General features: G+C 36.1%; 1 long non-coding RNA gene across 1 annotated transcript; it reads right to left on the bottom strand.

Annotated features, from left to right (window-relative positions):
• Positions 1-5330: 5330 nt before the first annotated feature.
• On the bottom strand, positions 5331-13763 carry LOC125243916. The gene is made up of 4 exons (XR_007179182.1): positions 13437-13763; positions 9447-9569; positions 6070-6141; positions 5331-5860 (listed from the first exon to the last, which is right to left on the bottom strand). It is a non-coding gene; the product is annotated as an uncharacterized LOC125243916 (long non-coding RNA).
• Positions 13764-15507: the final 1744 nt, after the last annotated feature.

Here is a 15507-nt window from a genome sequence, read left to right as displayed (position 1 = left end):
ACCATGGTCACGACTCATTAAAGAGCAACAAAACGGTTTTTATTGTTTGCATTTCTTAAACTACTCAGTTTTAAAGCTGGGACTTTGTTTAATATCATAAGTAACCTGCTCTGTCTTGTCTGTCGATGTGTTATCAGTGTCCTCTTTGCTCCGTGATGCATTTATCACTGTGTGGCGTGACAGCACCACGGATTGTCGGACAAAGCAACAGTAACTAAGGGGGGCGGGTCTTTGCGAAGGGTCAATTCGGCTAGGTATACATCCGCGCTAAAATATCAAGGTGAAACTCATCATAGCTTGCGTAGTATAGACCCAGCTCCCAGCCCAACTTTGAGAATAGATTAACGGCGATATTTTTTTTAATCGCCCGATAAGAGTCTCACGTTAACGCCGATAACGGCCCACCACTAGTAAAAACAAACGTTAAAAATATAACGCCGTCAGTCAACCTTTCCTGTGGAATGCTGAGATTTTCTTTGATTTTTCACGCTTCTCCTTTGCTTGTTGCTTGAGGTCTGTGTTGTGTTGTGTTGTGTTGTGTTGCAGTCTATGGTTGTGTTGTGTTGCAGTCTATGGTTGTGGTGCTGTAGCGCGTGATCTTCTGAAGGCATCATGTGTTCGCAGTATTTTGTACTGTGACCCGGGGCTGCGTTGCGTTCTCAATTATTGGTTCCGCCACTCTTTATTTAACGTTACATCATTTAATCAAAATAATCGTGGTTGACAAATGAAACTTTTGAGGAAAATTACAATACGGAGAAGTTACATACAGCACAATTTTTAAGACCCAGACATCAAAATTCAAGACTTTTTAAAGTCTTTTTAAGGTATTATTTCCAAATTAATAAATTCAATGCTTTTAAGGCTTTTTAAGACCCCGCGGGAACCTTGCATTTGATATTATTGACATCCATACCTGTGCAATGGTCGCCATATTTTATTGGAGAGAATCTCCCTGTTTCTAACATCAAATCTTTCTAGTCAAGGATATTTAGTCGATAAGTCTGTAACATTTTACAAAAAGTTCAAACTGTAATTCAGTTCAGTTCAATACTAACAATAAACAATTTTTGCAGCATTCATTTATCTAGGTTTTAATGTTAATTTATAAATACCATTATTCAATGTTAATTATTATCTTCTTTTATTCTTAAAATAAATGAACTGATGTTAATTTATGCAACTTGAAATGGTAAACAGTATTAGTAGTAGTGTATATGTTGATAAATATTTGTAAATGCATTAAAAGATTCATTATTTCATGTTATCTATTGCATTAAGGAATGTTAACAAATAAGTGTTACCTGTTTGTGATGGACTGCAGAGATTAATGTTGCTGTTTGCTTGCACTGATTCATTGATGCACTTTTGTTGTTTGTTCTACTGGCTTTCATCATTTTACTAGGTAGAGGTCATGATGCTGATGAAGCTACAGGATGTAAAACTCCACAGAAGTAGAAAGCTGATATCCTGTGTAAAAACTAAAACTGGTATTAATTGCTGATGCATTGATGTGACTGACACATTGGTATTTGGAGCTATAGGATGTGTTTTAAGGAAGTCAGTTCACACACATTAACAACAAGCCAAGATGGAGCTCTGCCAAAGACAACACACACAGTCTCTCTCTCTCTCTCTCACACACACACAAACATGGGCGATGCCAAGAATGCTGCCAGTCTTGCCCCACAAACCCAAACATTCATATTTGTCATCAAACCCCTCAAATGCACACACATATCTGTCCCACCCTACACAACGCCAGCTCCAGCTGCCTGAGGTGCCCGCTGGTTCCGCATGATTGATGATGCCGATTGAGAGGCAGATCATTTGGGTGCCCCTCGCTACCAAGGACGTAAATCACATCAGCCCACTCTAATGATTTCTCCCAGACCCATTTGGCAGAATCCACAATAACCTATTGAGCCTTGCATGGGGACAAAAAAAACATCAATAAAGTCAAATAATGATTTTATTTAAGCACTTTATCAAGGATTGACAAGCATTTTTCCAAGGTTGCATGGTGAGAGAAGCTTCTGGAAACCATCAAGGTGTCTTGATATGTTAAAAATGTAAGGGTCAGTGCAAGAGTATAGACTAATAAATATGTCCATTTCAGTCAGGTGGAATTAGTTGTGTTTTAACGAGTAAAGATGTCTGCGGTGTACTACAGTGATAAATGACGACCGAGAGAGCAGATTTGGACACTCGGTGCCCTGAGGGGCGACCCATTTCAACTTTTCATTAAAACGTCCAGTCCAGGCCAAGCCATGATTTGCTCCTAATTGATGAGGCCATTATGATCTAATTAACCACACATTTTCAAAGCCACTCTTATTTTGGCTTCTTCATGGCAGTGGAAAGCTCATTGGCAGCAGATATTCAGATACTTTACAAATGATGAAGGATGAAAATCACACTATAGGGCAAATTTACATCAAACATCGTTTCAAATTCATTTTGGCTTCCACTTAATTTTGTATTAATATATAAAACACATTTAAAGTAACATATAGTTTATAAACAACTAATTTCACATAAGAAACAAGTCTTTCTGTGGCTCTGGTTATTCTGCTTATGTCAGGCAATATGTCCTGATAAGCAAATGCAGACCAAATTAGTATTGTCTCGCCTCTTATGTAACGTTCTTACATAAGTTAAAAGTTCAGGGATTTGATTCACTGATTTTTCTGTTCACTCTAATTCAGCTGCCAAGTCTATACCAGGGTTTGTACAGTGATCAAGATTTAAAGTTTGGATAAACAGTTTTAAGGTCAATTTTGCCCATATATGGAATCAAAATTCAAAAAACAGGCCAACAAGAGTGTATTTAGATTTTGTCTTTAGTCTCAGAATCATTTGTGCAACTACATAGCCTTAAAAGGTCAAATTTACTGAAACATCCAACCTATTCTTTGAATTTTAAATTATGAGTCCCTTCTAATGAAAGATTCTACTTGAAAGACTGAAATTCTGAAAAAATAAACCAAAAAAGACATTTTCAGTTTAACCAAAAGTATTTTATTTACACTATTGTTCAGAAGTTTGGGGTCATTTTTTTTTTTTTTTAAGAAATTAATACTTTGCTTCAAAAGTGACAGTAAAGACATTTAGAATCACCATATTAGAAGAATCAGCACATTAGAATGGTTTCTGAAGGATCATGTGACACTGAAGAATGATGACTTCTGAAAATTCAGCTTTGCCATCAACAAATTACATTTTAAACATTTTAAGAGTCACATAATCCTTCAGAAATCATTTCAGTCTTTCCAGTACAATCTTTCATTAAAATTAAAAGTACTCATTTTAAATTGTAATAATATTTCACAATATTACCATTTGACCATAGTTTTGATCAAATAAATAAAGCCTTGGTGAGCATAAGAGACTTCTTTCAAAAGCATTAAATAATCCAACCCCAAAATTTTGAATGGCAGTATAATTCTTAATAGATTCTTAGAGGGTCCCATTATTATCTTTTAGGATTGGTTTCAAATTGTGATAGAAATATACTAATTACCATCCTGTAGTATTAACTCTTGGAGGCTTAATGGAAAATTTCACACAAATATCAAAATTACTCACTGTGAATCAAAAAATCAGTTACTCACCGTGTCTTTTGAAACCCTTTCTGGAGTTTTACAGCCCCTGGTTCCCATCCAATCACATTGCATGGAAGGATGCAGCATGCACACTCTTCAAAACATCTTCTTTTATGTTACTCGGATGAAAGAAAGTCCTAAAAAGTAGTTCCAAATAGTTCCTATTTGTAACTGGTTACAGCTAAAAAGGAGTTCTACCTTGAATTCAATGGAAATCACTTCGGATTAAAAGTTCCAACCAAATGAATGTAAATGTAGACAAATATCTCTAAATAATGGTTTGATAACACAACATTCTTAAATCATATTTGCTATTATCTTCCCAAAAGGCTGTGAAGAGACTGGTTTTATTCAGTGAGGGGCACCCTTGCATGAAAGTCAATTCAGTGAAAGTGTATGTGCATCTCCTTATTAGTAACACAAAGCTGGATAGGGAGATGTAAGGCTCTGTTCAAATAAGCTTGCTGTCCCCAGGCCAGGTTTTATGTGTGAGAGGGCCGGGAAAGAATAAGGAGGAATGGATGAATGGTTGGATGGAGAACTTTCTTTTAATTTGAAGTCTTGAGGGAATTGTGCATATACAATTACAGCTCATACGAGTGGAGCTCGGGAACGGCACTAAAGAGGAAATAGAACAATGAAACGGAGAGAAATAAGATGATCTGGGCTGTTATCACCTCTTCCTTCTCCTATCATATTCTACACACAGTCTATCATGCAGGAAATGATAAATGTAAGTAATGCCACTGTAATCCATTACTAAGAACTGACAGTTAGCATGAATAGGGCTGTGAAGTTGTGAGGGAGGGGATGGGGGTCTATCATCAAACTCAATTATCATCTTATTACAGGCACTAAGTGGCCTCATATTAGGGTCACTGCCCTTAATTTCAGGGGGAAAATAATTGGTAACCCCCGTAATAGCAATACACAGACACCATTTAGCAAACCCTGGGGGGATCCTGTGGGATAATCAATGGGAAGTCTGGTAACGCAATACGACCGTCATCTGATAAGTGTCCGTCTTTGTTTTTCTATGGTGCTAATCAAACTTAACAGAGACCTAAAGTGATGATTATGTAAATATAGTACAAAGAAGGCATTATTTAAAGAGATATTCCAACTGAAAATGAAAGTTCACCCATTTACTCACCCTGATGTCATTCCAAATACGACTTTCTTTCTTCTGTGGAGCACAAAAGAAGATATTTTGAAGAAAGTTTTTCTCCAGACAATGAAAGTCAATGGGGTCAAAAACAACATTGGACCACATTGACTTTTTTGTGTTCCACAGAAGAAAGTAAGTCATACAGGCTTGGAATGACATGAAGGTGAGGAAATTATGAATTTTAATTTTTTGTGTGAAATATCCCTTGAAGTTTGCAAAATCTTAAACAACTTAAACTAAATCTTAAAGAGTTAGTTCACCCAAATATGAAAATTCTGTCAATAATTACTCACACTCATGTCATTCTAAACCCGTAAGACATTCGTTCATCTTCAGAACACAAATTAAGATATTTTTGATGAAATCCGAGGGCTCTGTGACTCATCCAGACAGCAATTTAACCACCACTGTCAAGGCCCAGAAAGTCCTTAACAGTGTGAGTATGAATTTTAATTTTTGGGTGAACTAACCCTTTAAATTATGCAATTAAGTTCAATGATTTGCTTTGAAAGATCAGATTTGTTTGTGGTGTTTTTTTTTTTTTCTTTTTAATCTGTTTAGATTTTTGAGCAACTTCAGATATATATGATATGTCCTGGAATCCAGACCCCATGTGGTGCCCTCGACCGTTGCATTTAATTTAGAAGCAAATTCTATCCCCATGAGCCAAGCAGAGTGAAAAGCTTCTGAGAGGCATATATGGGGAAATAATCTCTCTAAAGTGATATTGATATCAGATTTGACCAAACACACATTCACGGCCCTATTTTTCATTCCCCCGAAATATGCGGCTGAAGTCTCAGGAGGGACCAGTCAGAGATGAAATAATCCATCTGTATTGTAAAAGTAGTTTTCTTATTCAAAGAGCAGCCCCTCCGGTCCTCTGTTTTGTAGATTGAGAGTGACACTGCCCATAGGGCTCCACACACTGAATGCTTTTAGAGACGCCCTCTAAGTGAGTTAGCCGATTCTGTGGACACCACAGATTCAATAAAACACTTGCCTGTCTGTTCTGTTTTTTCGTCCACATACTCTCAATGCAGTCTTTTCTTCTCACCTCCACTCCATTGCTGCTCTACTAACTTGACTGGTAAAAGTGGAAAAGTACAAACAGGTGATTTTAGAAATTTCATCTCACGTGTCTTTAAATGAATCAGACCTTTTAATAGGTTAATAAAATAAGAATGTCTCTTTAATTCAGGGGCATCATGCATTTTAGTTTTATTATTAATTGTAACTCACAAATGCATCTTAATTTCTTATAAATGTGACTTCATATCTTACAGTCTGACTTACAGTCTGTATCTTACAATTACTTGTTTTGGGTTTTACTCAAACAGGCTTCCACAGACAGCAGTTCCTGGTGCCCTAAGACAAGAAAAAAGTGAAGAAAAAATTAATATTACATGATTAAACAATACAATAATCAGCAACTTTAATTGCATTTAAATTCCAGTTGGCTTGGCTTGGTTTTGGAGGCTGTCCCATAATTTAACATGGCAATTTTGAGTAAAAGTCACAGAAACAAATTTGCATCATGGTAAATTAAATTCTTCTGAGGTGTGGTTCATAATAGAAGGAAATAGGAGTGTATATGCAAATATTCATATGGCTCTCTCCTCTGAGCAGATTCTAAACCTCTTATCAATATCCCAATTGGGTTTCCTCTAACCAAACTCTCTCCTTTATTTCCCAGGAGTGGTAGATGCTTGATGCCTGGGGCTACATGACACTGCCGTGCAAAACAATTAAATAAATAAAACACTCTTTAGGGAGCTTTTATAAGTCTGTATTTTGCTTTTCTCTGGCTCACTGGTCCTCTCCATCCCATAGAGGCTCACTGGAAAAACGTACCTGTGTCAACATTTTTGCAAAACACAAAATACCTACCAATATGTACATTTCACTGCAGTTTCTAACAGAAATGAACACTAGGGGCAGTAAAACGGCAAGCACTTTTAATTGTTTACACACATATATGATTACAGGTCCAGATTATGGATTAATATAAAGATTTGTTTTCACAAGGCTCCTTACACAATAATGTTTTGACCTCAAAACACTTTTTACCATAGTGCATGATTTGTAAACAAATTAGGGTTTAGTGTAGGTATACGTTATTAAACGTGATGGACTAAAGCAATAAGCCCCAAGAAGCCGTGAATTTACAGTGAATTTATAACAGCTAAGGGCCGTTGTTAGGCACGACGTGGAGCGGAGTGTTATAAATTCATGGTAAACCACAGCTTCACGGGGCTTATTGCTTTTATAAAATGGTTACCACACAATAGAGGGTATTCGTCGACGTCACTTTCCCGCCGAAAACGCGCTCCCTCAGATGGACTGAGTGGCAAAAGAACCTGCTGCGTGACTGGATTTAGTAGAGGAAACTGCGAAAACGCGACTAAAACTAACAAATTACACTAAAGGTTGGAATTGAATGTGTTCCTTACAACTTGTCAAATAAAACTAATCCATGGATATCGACATGCAACCAGGAGTCGTGTTTCATGACATTTATGTGCCTGATTTCGACGGTGGGGAAATACATAAAGCAAATCTGCCTGTGAATATTTTATGTAATACAGTATAGGTAGGTTTAAATCCGCATAATCACTTATATCAATGTTATATCGTCATATTGTCCAGCCCTAAAACATATATATAGTTTTATAGTATAGTTTTTGTCAGTGTTGTTTATTTAAAAACACACAATTATGCAGAATATAAGATCGAAAATATTGAATTGATGAGTTGTCAACATAATATATAACAATACAATATATACGGTATGATTTTACCTCAAAATCTAACATTTTGACACAAAATGACTGCAAATCCATGTTTCTCTGCCTGGAGTTCAGATGTTTCTGTGAATTGCAGTGATCCATTTGCTTTTTTTCTGTTGCTTTCTGATTTTTTTTTTTTTTTTTTAATATATGCCTCAGGTTTTGTGTCAAAGCTATTTGTACAGTCAATCACAAAGCTCTTTCCCGTTTTGGATGTGTTTTGTGTGTTTTTTGCGTCATTCACGCTGAAAACCAATGCTGCCGCTCAGTCTTTTGCCTCTCAGTGGACGTGACCGCAGTCGTAACAGTCGACGGTGACGTCACTTGCATACCCTCTATACAAATATTAAAGCAAAAAAATGAGTATCAACGCAACTTTCATGAAGTAAAATCACTAAGTCTTCCTTCCGCTGGAAAAAATAGTCCCTGACCGTGAACAGCAAGAGAAGTTACATTTATTACGCCATTAGATGGAGGCAAAGATTGTCTTTATGAGCGAGGCACTTTTATATTGAAACTTGCTGTGAACACGGAACAAGACGCAAATGACAAATGCTTTGACTTGTGCTGTCAGTGTCAGCAGGGCACGGGGAACCCCATTAACTGTTAAAAGGCAGCGATACTTGTGTAATGCGGTCAGCTGTATGTTTTCGGGAATTTTACAACGGCTTCGAGCGCGGCTCAAACAATCAGAATCAGGGGATGGAACTATCCCTTTTAAAAAAGGCTTTTAGCGCCACTCACTGGACATTTCACTTTGAAACTGTCGCGAAACGTTTCTGTTGAGGGACTATCAAAATAATGTGTTAATGTTTATGTGTTAATAATTAATGCAGACAGTCTATTAATACTCTAATGAGAGTTAATTTATGTAGTTGGAAAGTTACTTATAGTTAGTACAATGTCTAAAGTGGACCATCAAAATAAATTGTTACCAATAATAATAATAATAATAATAGAGAAAAAAACTAGAATTAAATGAATAATTATTGTTTCTTAATAATTTTTTCCTCTTTCATGTAGCCTGTCTTGCCCCAAGTATAAAGAATCTGTGTTATACTTAGATGTTTAAAATGTTATACAATGTACCAATGTTTGAACCTTTTTGTCTCTGAACAATAAAGACTGTAAAATAAACTTTAGACTGACTGTGGAATAACAAAAAAAAAAAAAAAAAAAAATCACAAAAAAGCAGCAGCATGGGTGATATTTTCTACTAGTAGAGGTCTAGAGGATGTAAAAATTCAGATGCCACTACAACTTCTTTCAAAGGTGGTCATTTTGTCTGCATAAATATAGACTGATTCCAAAACTATTGTTGGACACCAGTGAAAAAACTAACCTCAGTCATGAAAAACAAGCAAAATCATTCAAGTATGAAACAAAATTGCATTCAAAAATATATTCAAATAAAAAGACTTTCATGAGTTGAAATTACTGGCAAACCAAAATCCAATGCATCTTTCTCAGCCTGCCACAACCAAATTATATTTTCCATACAAGTCTTTAAACAGTGAAGAGAAGTCATAGTGCGCTTTTCTATCCTATGCCGGTCCCCCCCAGGAGACAAAGATGGTCAGAAGTCAAGATCATTTCAATTCCTCTCGTCTCTGTTTCCACGGCAGCGCTGCAAAACAACTCCCTCTTCCTCCAGTGCCATACTGGGGAAACTTTTCTGCTCTCTGAGGGAGATGCTAAACTATTTTAAAAGGCAATTACGACAGTTTTGGGGGCCCCGCTGAGGAGGGGTGGGGGGGATAAAGAGAGAAAGAGAGTGGACTGAACAACAGGAAAAAGTGAAAATATGTTAATGGAAGTCAGGAACTTTTGTGGAGCAGGGGTGGTGTGTGAGTGTGTATGGGTGATCTAATGTGGTGACCTGACCTGTGGGGTGCGTGTTTTTGGCGATAAGGGCTGGAGATGAGGTGGAGGGTGCAGTGACAGTTCAGTAGTTGTAATTATTTTCAGGTTAGGTCACTCTCCCTGAGAACACAGAGGTGAGGGAGCCTGGAGAGGAAGGGAGGGAAGGGTTAAGAGGTCACAGTGTGGTTAGCAGTACAGTTCTTCTTCTCTCTCACAGACGCAGCCCTGTCCCAGCCCCTGCTCAGAGACATGACAGTAAGCTTCATAAATGCTTCACATTACAATACCATATAGAATAAATTGCAGTTATGAGTGATACTTGGATACAAATTTACAAAAAAGGTTCTATATGTTAACATTAGTTAATGTAATAGCTAACATGAAATAATTTGTGCATATACTAAAACACATTCAATTTTATATATAATATATATGCAAACATCTAAAAAATCAATATACTACTATTATATGATTCATAAATTAATGTTTTTTGAACAAACAATGAACAATAGTAATAAAGTAGCATGATATCTATATGAACAATAGTTAATTAAATAACAGTGAACAATGTTTTTATGACATTTATTAATTTTCGTTAAGGTTCATTTTGTTATATTTTGTTATAATATCTTTGTTATTTATTTTGTTATATAACAAAAAGATAATAATGTATGAAATTAACAAACGATATATATATATATATATATATATAAAATTTGATGTTAAAATTATACACACACACACTTTATTATATATAATTTATATATATATATATATATAAATACATATATACATTATATATATATATATATATATATATATATATATATAAACAAATATACATGCATTTTATATATATATATATATATATAAAACACAAATAATTATAAAAATAAACTTATTATATAAATATATGTATTTTAACTGCATAGATTAATATTTATCTAGATTAATAATGCTGTAAAAAAAACATTAATGTTCATTGTCAGTTCACAAAACTTAATGCATTCTTGTTATGATGAAAATTGTTAAGATGTTTTAAAAAATGTAATTTAACCATTTTTGTAAAGTGTTACTGAAATGTTGAGAATCATTTTCCTTGTACTACATACGAAGACATATTTGTAATAAAGGAAGTGTAGAACATCATAACACTTTTCAATACTGCAATTAAAGAGTTCACCAAATGTTCTGCACTTTGATCTCATTAGCATTTGCATATATTCAAATGTGGTACATGAAGCGTCATGTGAATAGGGCTGTAGTCAAGTCCACCTTTGTCGAGTCCAAGACAAGTCCAAGTCCAGGACTAGTCGAGACCAAGTCCAAAGAGGTTCGAGTCCAAATGAGACAGTCAAGACAGAGACAGAAAAAAAATAATCCTCTTCAAGACCACATACATAACTATTGATAATTTATGTGATGCGAGAGACAGCATATCTTCTATTCCAAAATAATCATTTTGCATTATTATTTGTAATGATCAAAAAGCATGTTCAGAGTAGCAACACTGTAGGATCAAATAAGGCCATTTTATTTACTTTAGGTATAGCAATTTCACTAAAGTCACATAAAGCTGAAGTGCAACTTCACATTTTCAGTCTTTTTTATTATAGTGTAGCAATCACATTTGGGCTACCAATGGAAAATGTAAAAAAAATAACAAGCAACACAAGTTTTTTGTCACTAAAAAAAAAAAAAAAAAAAAATGACATGGTCCCATTCTTGAACTTATTACTTGTCCTAAAGAATCCATAGTATAGGCCTACAAAGCAACTAAAACAATAAACCAGTGTTTTTTTTTTTTTTTTTTTTTTTGCAATGCTAATGACTTGTGATAAATAAACTAATAATTAAGTGTGCATATTAGCTGCCTGCTTGTTTTTAAATTCACTTCAGCTGTGGTTCCCAAACATTTTACTGTCACGTACCCCCTGAGGCATTTAACATTCTTCTGCATACCCCCTCTCTTCCACTTAGACTGCTGCAGTCACACCTTTTCCATTAAGGGACAATATTTTCCCCCTTAAACTGATTGTGCATTAAAGTGATTTTTTTACCTTTATAAATACCTTTATAAAATAAATAATGTTTTAAATTAAAAATGTCCAAAAGAGAAATAAGCAATGATGTTAAAACGAGTGATACTTTTAAATATTAAACTAAAACCACCAGTAGGTGGCGGTAAGTCACTGTCTTAATGAGTGAGTCATTCATTCATTCAGTAATAAAGCAAGTGGCGGTATTTTTGAAAGTGTAATTGAATCATTGACTCTCATGGTTTTTTCACAGCCACAGATTCATTCACAAAACATCGATATGAGTCGCAGTTCTGCTGTGGTTTTCATTGGAACTAGAGATGAGCCTATTGCAATTTTATTGGCCGATTCCGATTTCCCATTTTTTGATAGTCATCTGCCAATACCTATTTTTGCCGATTCCGATTTTCTTTCTAAGAACCATAATTGACAGCATATACAAACAAAAATCTACTTTTCTTTAACGCAAAGTTTTATTTTCAATTGATGTCGAAAAAAACCCATCAAATTGACGTCAATTTTTTGATGCCAAATATCACATTTTTTGACGTCAATTTGACGTCCACACACTGATGTCCAATTGATGTTGAAAAAAACCCCATCAAATTGGACTCAATTTTTTGACGTCAATTTGACGTCCACACACTGATGTCCAATTGATGTAGAAAAAAACCCATCAAATTGACGTCAATTTGACGTCAATTTTTTGATGCCAAATATCACATTTTTTGACGTCAATTTGACGTCCACACACTGATGTCCAATTGATCAATTGATGTGCAAAAAACCCCATCAAATTGATGTCAATTTTTTTACTTTTTTGACACCAAATATCAATTTTTTTTTACATCAATTTGACGTCCACACACTGATGTCCAATTGTGAAGAGTTTGAATATTTGGAAATGTTTCCATTAATTTTCATTGTATGGAAAAGAGTAGCTTGAATATTCTGCATAATATCTTCAAAAGAATGAAAAGTTACACGAGTTTGGAACGACATGAGTAAATGTTGACCATTTTAATTTTTTTGGGTGAACTATCCCTTTAAGCAACCATTCTTTTTTAAATGTTTCAAGATTTCCATCAAGGCATGTAACTTATAAAAAGATTCCAATACCACATCTCTCCAACTCATGACAGCGTAAACTCGTCAAACCCCCACCGTACGGTTATTAGACACCATTTCAGCTTGCGGACGCGTCGAGAGCTTTTTGCAAAAGAGGTTATTTTCATTTACAAGATGAGCCTGGGTCATCGGCATAATCCCCCCCGACTCGCCGCTGTGGTCCTTTCCTTTTCTTTCTCTCCTTCCAAAAACACCCCACTCTTTATCAGTGCAATTACCACACAAACAGATCCATCACAGCCCGAACTGTCCTCTCGAATCGCCACTCTTTCCACAGGCAAGCTAATTAGTCCTAAAGAGAGAAAACTGATGCTGGAATAAAGAAACAGAGAGAATGGACCTATCATGTCCTTCTGTATGCGTTTGCAATTGTGACCGTGTTTATCCTTTTCTCCTTTGCTTTCTTTTTTTGTTGTCCCATTCTTTCTCTCTTTATCAGCGAAGAGAAAGCCTTCAAAGGAACGATTGTGCGGGCGGCGGGCTGAAGTGGCCTGTTGGTAGCGGCAACAGTGAAGGCGGACAACACAACATAACAAACATGGTTGCATCTAATCAGGGGCCTCGGTTAATGTAAACAATGTCATTTTTTGGCCTTAATGAGCCAATTTTCCCCGGACACGAGAGGCTAACAATTGGGGCAGCGCCTTTGATGTTCTTCATTTGAAGGTTTGTTTGTGATTGCCGGCACTTTTGTTGGAAGCCCCCGTGCCGGGCGTCTTTCATCTCGCTGAAAAGGGAGAGTCACGGCTCACTTGGACGCAAAACAAGGAGAAGTGTGAGAGAGAGAGAGAGAGAGAAAGAGATATAGGGAGAGTGAAAGAAAGATGACATATTCTCTATTTACCTTAAACAATCCCTCATCAGCTGATCTTCCCCAAAACCTCCTCCTCTTTTTCACCTTCGTCTTCTTCTTCAGAAAGCACACACACAGACACATCAAGACATAAAACAAGCACATTGGTTTGGTGTCTATAACTATCAAATGGCAGGCTCATTAAAAGGCACCCCGGTGAGGGTGCATGTGTGTGCGTGTGTTTGTCGTTGACGGGGCTTAATTAACATGAGCCTGACAAAAGGTGACGCAGACCAAAGAGGCAGCCGGTGAGCCAGGTGTGTGTGTGTGCGGTGCCTTTCAACTTCATACTGTGCAGACATCCCACGCTGACCAATATCGGCCATGTTACGGAGTGAGAGAGAGAGAAATAGAGCGTCAAAGCAAAGATCAAGATAATTAAGCATCTACTTTCCATAGATACGAATTAAACTATTTATAATGTGTCAACTCCCATGTGTTGGGAAAACGGTTTAATTCTACTTTTAGGAGTGCATAAAATGTACACAAGAGAGTTGGAAATACAAAGAGAACAATGGAGTAAACTTTTTTCCTCAATGCGCATTTCTCCCGGTGTGTAGCGCACATGTCACTAAGGTAAACTGCAAATTAGGGGAAAAAACTGCAAGAAAATAAGTTTGTTTAAAGCACGAAAGCATTGTGGATAAAAATCACAACTAATATGTCCAGGCTTTTATCTATCAGTCAAGCAAACTCACACACACACACACACACACACACACCCAGGCTCTGTGAGTCAGGGGCCTCTGGGGCCTTGTCACCGCACCTGCTGGGCCCTGCGGAAGCCAGCTGTCAGCTCACATGTGCACCGGACTCTATATGTAAGTGTGTGTGTTTCTCTAGAGGTGAGGGGTGACAATGTCCAGGGGAGAGAGGGACGGAAAGATAGAGAAAGAGAAAATGCAAATAAGAGCAGATTCTCTTGAAAGTTATGTGACTCAGTTGTAAAAGGAGAAGAAGCGAGCAGAGGCAGGAACTGTTTTTGTTGTCAACAAAATACATATAACTAAACTGTAAAAAAGGAATTGTTGGTTTAGCTTAAAAAAAGTAAGTCACCTGATTGCCTTATTTTGAGTTCATTGAAATTAAAAATTTGAGTTAATACAATGAAGGTGATTGGTTTAATCAACAGAAACTCAAAATATTATGTTATCTGAACCACATTAATTATTTAAGTTGATTTGACAAAAGAAAAAATGGTCTAACTTTATATTAAGTGGCCTTAAATACTATGTAATTACATTTAAATTAATCATTTGATACAATGCACTTATTGTGTACATACATGTTTTTACATTGTACTTATGTTTTAAAAACACCTGCATGTAATTACATCTGTAATTAAATTTTGTAATTACATTTATAATTACACTGTTGACACATCCCTTAACCCTTACCCCTACCCTTAAACCTACCCATACCACCAAAGCTTTCCCTATCCTCACCCGTCTCCCACCTCAATAGCAGCAAAAGTGTTTTGCAATTCAATATGAACCCAATAAGTACATTGTACTTATTTTTTTATTTAAGTACATAGTAGTTAAGGCCACTTAATATAAAGTGGGACCGATGGATGGATGGATGGATGGATGGATGTGCACACAATTTGGTTTCCAAAAAACATTAAGGAACAGCAGGAATATATTTTATCATTTCACTCAATAAAAATAAAATAATCTTTACTTATTTAGTGATGGCCGATTTCAAAACACTGCTTCAGGAAGCATCGGATCATAAATGAATCAGTGTATCGAATCTGCTGTTTGGAGCGCCAAAGTCACGTGATTTCAGCCATTGGCAGTTTGACACGCGATCCGAATCATGATTTGATACACTGATTCATTTTTGCTCCGAATCTTCATGAAGCAGCGTTTTGAAATCGGCCATCACTAAATAAGTCGTTATTTTGTTTTTTTTGGCGCACCAAAAATATTCTCGTTGCATTATAATATTAATATTGAACCACTGTACTCACATGAACCGATTTAAATATGTTTTTAGTACCTTTATTGATCTTGAGAGAGGAAGTGTCATTGCTCCCTATGAAGGCCTCACGGAGCCA

The sequence above is a fragment of the Megalobrama amblycephala genome, linkage group LG13, assembly GCF_018812025.1.
Source record: "Megalobrama amblycephala isolate DHTTF-2021 linkage group LG13, ASM1881202v1, whole genome shotgun sequence".
NCBI lineage: Eukaryota > Metazoa > Chordata > Actinopteri > Cypriniformes > Xenocyprididae > Megalobrama > Megalobrama amblycephala.
This window is presented reverse-complemented; position numbering and strand designations above follow the sequence as displayed.